This window comes from Musca autumnalis, unplaced genomic scaffold (genome assembly GCF_047663935.1).
Source record: "Musca autumnalis isolate F117 unplaced genomic scaffold, ASM4766393v1 scaffold_5, whole genome shotgun sequence".
Classification (NCBI taxonomy): Eukaryota; Metazoa; Arthropoda; class Insecta; order Diptera; family Muscidae; genus Musca; species Musca autumnalis.
Window position 1 is genome coordinate 117,918,933 of NW_027412088.1, and position 6,236 is coordinate 117,925,168.

The 6,236-nt window shown below is 34.0% G+C and overlaps 1 protein-coding gene across 1 annotated transcript in view; it reads right to left on the reverse strand.

Moving 5' to 3' along the window:
- St1 (Sulfotransferase 1) overlaps nt 1–5,132 on the reverse strand; it is a 32,158-nt gene extending 27,026 nt beyond the window's left edge. Inside the window, exon 1 of the mRNA XM_073991683.1 lies at nt 5,010–5,132. The gene's annotated coding sequence lies outside the window, so the exon portion shown is untranslated. The remainder of the gene's footprint in view (nt 1–5,009) is intronic.
- Nucleotides 5,133–6,236: the final 1,104 nt, after the last annotated feature.

Below are 6,236 nucleotides of genomic sequence, written 5' to 3' on the forward strand. Positions count from 1 at the left end.
ATACTAGATTTCCCAAACGATGAGCTTGGTTCAGAGATTGACACATAATTTATCGAATATTGGAAAAACGGAACCCCCAAGTTGAAAGAAGTATCTTGCAGCCATCGGAAGAGATAAATATGATATTGCTGATTAATATAATATATAATTTTGAAAATTACATACAAAATAAAGAAAAATAACATCTGGCGATACAAATCATCTGCGCATTGTATTCTTATTAATTCAACAAATTACATAATTGTATTGCGAATTTTATTTCTGATTGGCAAAAATCCGGATCCAAAGCATTGGTGCAAGAAGCCATGACGATGAACTGGTGCAAGAAGCCATGACAATGAACTGGTGCAAGAAGCCATGACAATGAACCGGTGCAAGATGCTATGACAATGAACTGGTGCAAGATGCCGTGACAATGAACTGGTGCAAAATGCCATGACAATGAACTGGTGCAAAATGTCATGACAATGAACTGGTGCAAAATGCCGTGACAATGAACTGATGCAAAATGCCGTGACAATGAACTGGTGCAAAATGTCATGACAATGAACTGGTGCAAAATGCCATGACAATGAACAGGTGAAATCAGGTGTCACTCCCTTGTAAATTTCATCGGTGATTCACCTAAATTTGCACCTATGACAAGTCACTTGCACCTATGATTCAACTCATGATCTGTCATCGAACATTTTGCTGGGTATGGTCAAATAAACAATTGCATTCGTGGATTTTTGTCGGTAATCCTGTCGTTGCATATGTAAGGAATCGTACTATAGGTTTACTTGTGTCGTCTTGATTATCCTAAATCATGAACCATATTAATGTAGTTTTTCTAAGGAATACATTTAATAACAGGCTTATTGTATGTGAACTTAACTTTTAAATGATTGCTACCATTCTTAAGTCTTAAGATTTAACGTTTCTCCTAATAAATTAAATTCAATCATGGAATATTGATTACAATTTTTTCGAACGCCAACCAGAATTGTTTATACGAAGTCGACCCCTGTAAACATATGATATTGCCCGAGTGACCAAAAACTATTGTAGAGGTCGCTTGTCGCTTTTGTCTGCGAGTTATTTAATCGATAAAATCGATAGTGACGAAAGCGATACGCACATGTCGCCATCATTTGCGAGAAGTACACAATTCAGTATACAATTATGTATGTTTAATTTGATTAAACAATTGTTATCTTAGATATAAATTATACCACTTCGCTTAAATTATTTTACATATGCACTATTTATGTATTTTGGTTTTTTTTTATAGAGCAGTACCGATTCATTAAAGAACGTCACAAGAACAGATTGAGTTGATTGTCATATTTTCATCGAACATTTTTTGCATTACTTATTAGGTATGAAATTGGCCAACTGTCACATTTAACAGAAAAAGTTATTACATACTAAGAAAGCAGGGTCATTGTCAGTAAAGTAACTTCCAAATGTGTACAGATACGGTATGTGCCGACAAACCGGTTTGAATTTATTTATATACTCTTACCCGCATTAATGTGACAAACATCTCCCGCCATAGCGTTATGTGTGAATGTGGCCCGACAACATTATTTATTGATTGCTTCCCTTTGTTAACATCTGATGGTGTTTTTAGGTCGTAAAAACGAAAGTTTTCTTTTTGACATGCTTTCATTATAGTTATCTTCAGTTACGAGCAGAGATAACAGAAAGTGGCCAAAGAAAGAGTGGAACTTTTTCAGCTAAATCACTCAAATATTTTGTTTACACTTAATCCAAACCAACTTTTTTCTGTATAAAAGCTACATACATATGTATAAAGCAAAACAACATACAAAAATTTACATAAATTAATAAGATGTAAGTGACAACCAATTGGTTGTTTACTTTTTTTGTAATCAAATTGTCAGAATACCTATTACAAATTTTAATAAATAGATTTCCAATTTGTTGTAAACCTTAACGAAAAAAAAAACGATATCCTTGGTGCACATGATTTGTTCGCAGAATAGACCAGTTAAAATAGACATTCGTATAAAGCAAGCATGATCACATATGGCGCGGCGGTGCCGATGATTTTCGGCAATTTACACGCACATGACCCGAATGCACAGAAAGAGCGTACAAAAGAGAACAAATGTTTTGATTTGTTATTGTTTTATATCTTGCGTGAATACAAACTTACTAACACACTGTTATAAGTTGCCAATATTTTGAATACATTCACATTTTCTCCGTTCTCTTTTTGGTCATAAAGGGCCTGGTATAAAGGGGAAAGAGCAGAAATTCCAACAAAGCTGAGTTTTAGCTTTGATTTGCCTAATGTCCGGCAATGTCTTAACACTCCCCATCGATCAATGTGCAAAAACCAGCGTACGTAAAATTACATTATGAAACATTTGCAATGGTTTCGTTTCGTCTTTTCGACATGAACAATGCAAAACGAAAAATAACACACGTTGACCGAACTTGCTATTTAGTTTCGATTTGTTTACATTCGTGAGTGCGAACAAAACGAAAAGCGAAAAGTTCCCAACTCCCCCAACAGAATAGATAGAAAATGAAAAAAATAAAAAATAAACACATTTGAATGGTTCGAGTATGTTGACGTTAGCTTCCCAGCAAAAAAAAAATCGTTACTATATAATGGTTTGTTATAGTACTTTTTGGTAGACGTAATTACTTACAAAACCCACTACTAACCCATTATTTTAACAAGGGCATGTCGCACTGAATTACTAGTTATTCTATGACCACTAGAATAACTAGTTATTTTGTGGCCACTAGAAGTTGAAACATAAGATAACAAGTTTATATTTTTAGAACAGTTGAGGTGGATTTTGCTTTAATTTTCAACACACTTCATATTTTTATTTTATTTCGCTCTGTGTTGGATTTGTTGCTGATTTGTTGCCGAACACACTACGCCACGCGTACGAACATTAAGGGTTGTTTAAACGCTTACATGTGCACCACCGTCTGTTTTGTTTACACTTAATCCAAACCAACTTTTTTCTGTCTAAAAGCTACATACATATGTATAAAGCAAAACAACATACAAAAATTTACATAAATTAATAAGATGTAAGTGACAATCAATTGGTTGTTTACTTTTTTGTAATCAAATTGTCAGAATATTACAAATTTTAATAAATAGATTTCCAATTTGTTGTAAACCTTAACGAAAAAAACGATATCGTTGGTGCACATGATTTGTTCGCAGAATAGACCAGTTAAAATAGACATTCGTATAAAGGGGAAAGAGCAGAAATTCCAACAAAGCTGAGTTTTAGCTTTGGTTTGCCTAATGTCCGGCAATGTCTTAACACTCCCCATCGATCAATGTGCAAAAACCAGCGTACGTAAAATTACATTATGAAACATTTGCAATGGTTTCGTTTCGTCTTTTCGATATGAACAATGCAAAACGAAAAATAACACACGTTGACCGAACTTGCTATTTAGTTTCGATTTGTTTACATTCGTGAGTGCGAACAAAACGAAAAGCGAAAAGTTCCCAACTCCCCCAACAGAATAGATAGAAAATGAAAAAAATAAAAAAAACACATTTGAATGGTTCGAGTATGTTGACGTTAGCTTCCCAGCAAAAAAAAAAAAAATCGTTACTATATAATGGTTTGTTATAGTACTTTTTGGTAGACGTAATTACTTACAAAACCCACTACTAACCCATTATTTTAACAAGGGCATGTCGCACTGAATTACTAGTTATTCTATGACCACTAGAATAACTAGTTATTTTGTGGCCACTAGAAGTTGAAACATAAGATAACAAGTTTATATTTTTAGAACAGTTGAGGTGGATTTTGCTTTAATTTTCAACACACTTCATATTTTTATTTTATTTCGCTCTGTGTTGGATTTGTTGCTGATTTGTTGCTGATTTGTTGCCGAACACACTACGCCACGCGTACGAACATTAAGGGTTGTTTAAACGCTTACATGTGCACCACCGTCTGTTTTCTTATTTTGTTAACAAAACACTCGCGTGTCAACAGTGAGCGTTGAACACACATCCCTAGGATTTGTAGTGGGACACACACGCTCTGTGCCACCGTACTCATAACTTAGTAAGGAGTAATATAAGTAGTTATTTTTGTTTACATTTCTTTGTAATGGGTTGCATAATGACTAACGGATCCGAATTTTAGCAACCCTGCTCAGTAGTGCAATTCTGGAACTCATTTTTCAAGTTACCGATAAATAGAGCTAAAAATCGGGGCATATAACAAAACTTTTGGAACTTTTCTTTGAAAATAGTTTTCCGACATTTTTTAAACAATGTTTTGACCATGTTTGCTTTTATAGAAACAAAAATTTCAACACCCATGGTTGCCATTCAAGCCAAACAATACTACTCCCATCGACGTGTTTCATAGAATCACTCCAATTCTTTTTTTGGTGCGAGTTTTTTTCAAAATATGTCGTATTTTTGCGGGCTTTGTATGGTATAAAATTAATATTTCGGATGAAAATCAACATATGTGGCGTAAAATCGATATTTTACTTGTGGAAGAAGCCAACACACGCCTGAGTTTAAATAAATAAACTCGCTATCAAAACGCTTCGTAAGAAGTAGTATTGTTTGGGCTTGAATGGCAACAAATGGTATTGAAATTGTTGTTTTTATAAAAACATGGTCAAAACATTGTTAAGAATATTTCTGAAAACTATTTTTAAAGAAAAGTGCCAAACATGTTGTTATATGCCCCGATTTTTACCTCTATCAGGGCAACGCCGTTAAAGACTAGTATAATATAGGGCAAGTCTGGCTAATACAGGCCTTTCCATATATCATTAGGTTGTTTGTACGTACTCTGGATATAACCCTGAATGATTTTTCATGGTCAATTTTTGGAAAATAACTTCAAAAAACTAGAAATTTCTAGCCAAATTGCCTACAAAGGGACATTAATTACAAACATGCCAATATTACGTTAAGAATATAATTTTTTCTATCGCAATCATTGACAAAACTACTGAAAACGATAGGGAACCAATAATTTCACCTGTTTATGGCTGGGGTGTGGTTTTGTTTCATTTGATTTGTTCCAAATTTTGTTTTAACCTCTTTGTTTTCGGTTCCCAATAAAACAGTTTGATTGGTATTCACAATTCAGTTTTTATTTAATTCACAATAATTTTAAGTGTGTTTTGTTTTATTTTTCAAGTTTTATTCTATTAATAATTTGCAGTTACTCTGCGTTTACTTTATAAAACAATTTCTTTTATTTTATGTTGATATGTATGTAAAGTCGTTTATGTATTTTTAACATGTTATGTTGTTTTTGTTAATTGCTTTTGCTTCGTATTCTGTGACGAGAATTGATGCGTTGAGTGCGAAATCATTGCAGCGACTAAAAAATTGTCATTGTCCCTTTGTTGTCGAAGGCCTGGAGAAGATAACAATGTCAGTAACAACAATAACTTCATTGCCTATGCAATGATCAAATGCATGTGGTTTTGTTGTTTTGGTCCGTTCTTATTAGAGAAAGAATAAGAAAGACAAAATAAGAGGTAGAAGGAAGTCATCAAAAATGTATCCACCATGTAATGAAGAAGTGAATGATGATTAGGTCAAAACATCGAAAGAGACGGTTATGGGGCACTCCACTGCGTATTTTACATGCCCAAAAATTTAAATAAACGAAAATTGATGGTTCAATGTTGACGAACATTGAACATTCTGGCCTCTCCGTGATGTGTTGTACATGCTTTCGTTTGATGTATATTCCCAAAAATATACATACTTGTTTTCGATTAATATGATGTGATTAATGATATTGAAGATTAGGTATAATTTGACGAAGTCTAAGTGCAGAACTGCATTGACTTGAATGGTATGCATGTTACCAAGGTCATTCATCAGTGTAGAACAAATGTAGATATACAATCGAAAGTCAAAGTTGTACTTCATGTCTTGTTCTAAATAGTGGGTAGTTGCTGGCTTGAATGTGTTCTTCCCTGTTAGTGTCGAACTCTTCTTTGATAATAACCTGTGTTGTATTACGGATATACATAGCTGACCTGTCGATGCCATGACTGATTTCAGAGACGTTGACGATGGTGAATATGACAATGATGATGACTTTGTTGACATTAGATGCGTTTGTTTTTGTTTGGGTAGCTTTTTTACTCGGCGTTAACGAGGATGTCCAATCCGGAGGTCTCTTTAGCTGCTTGATATCAGGTGCTGTTTATGTTTTCCGTACTTGAATGCCAAGACTGATGAAAGG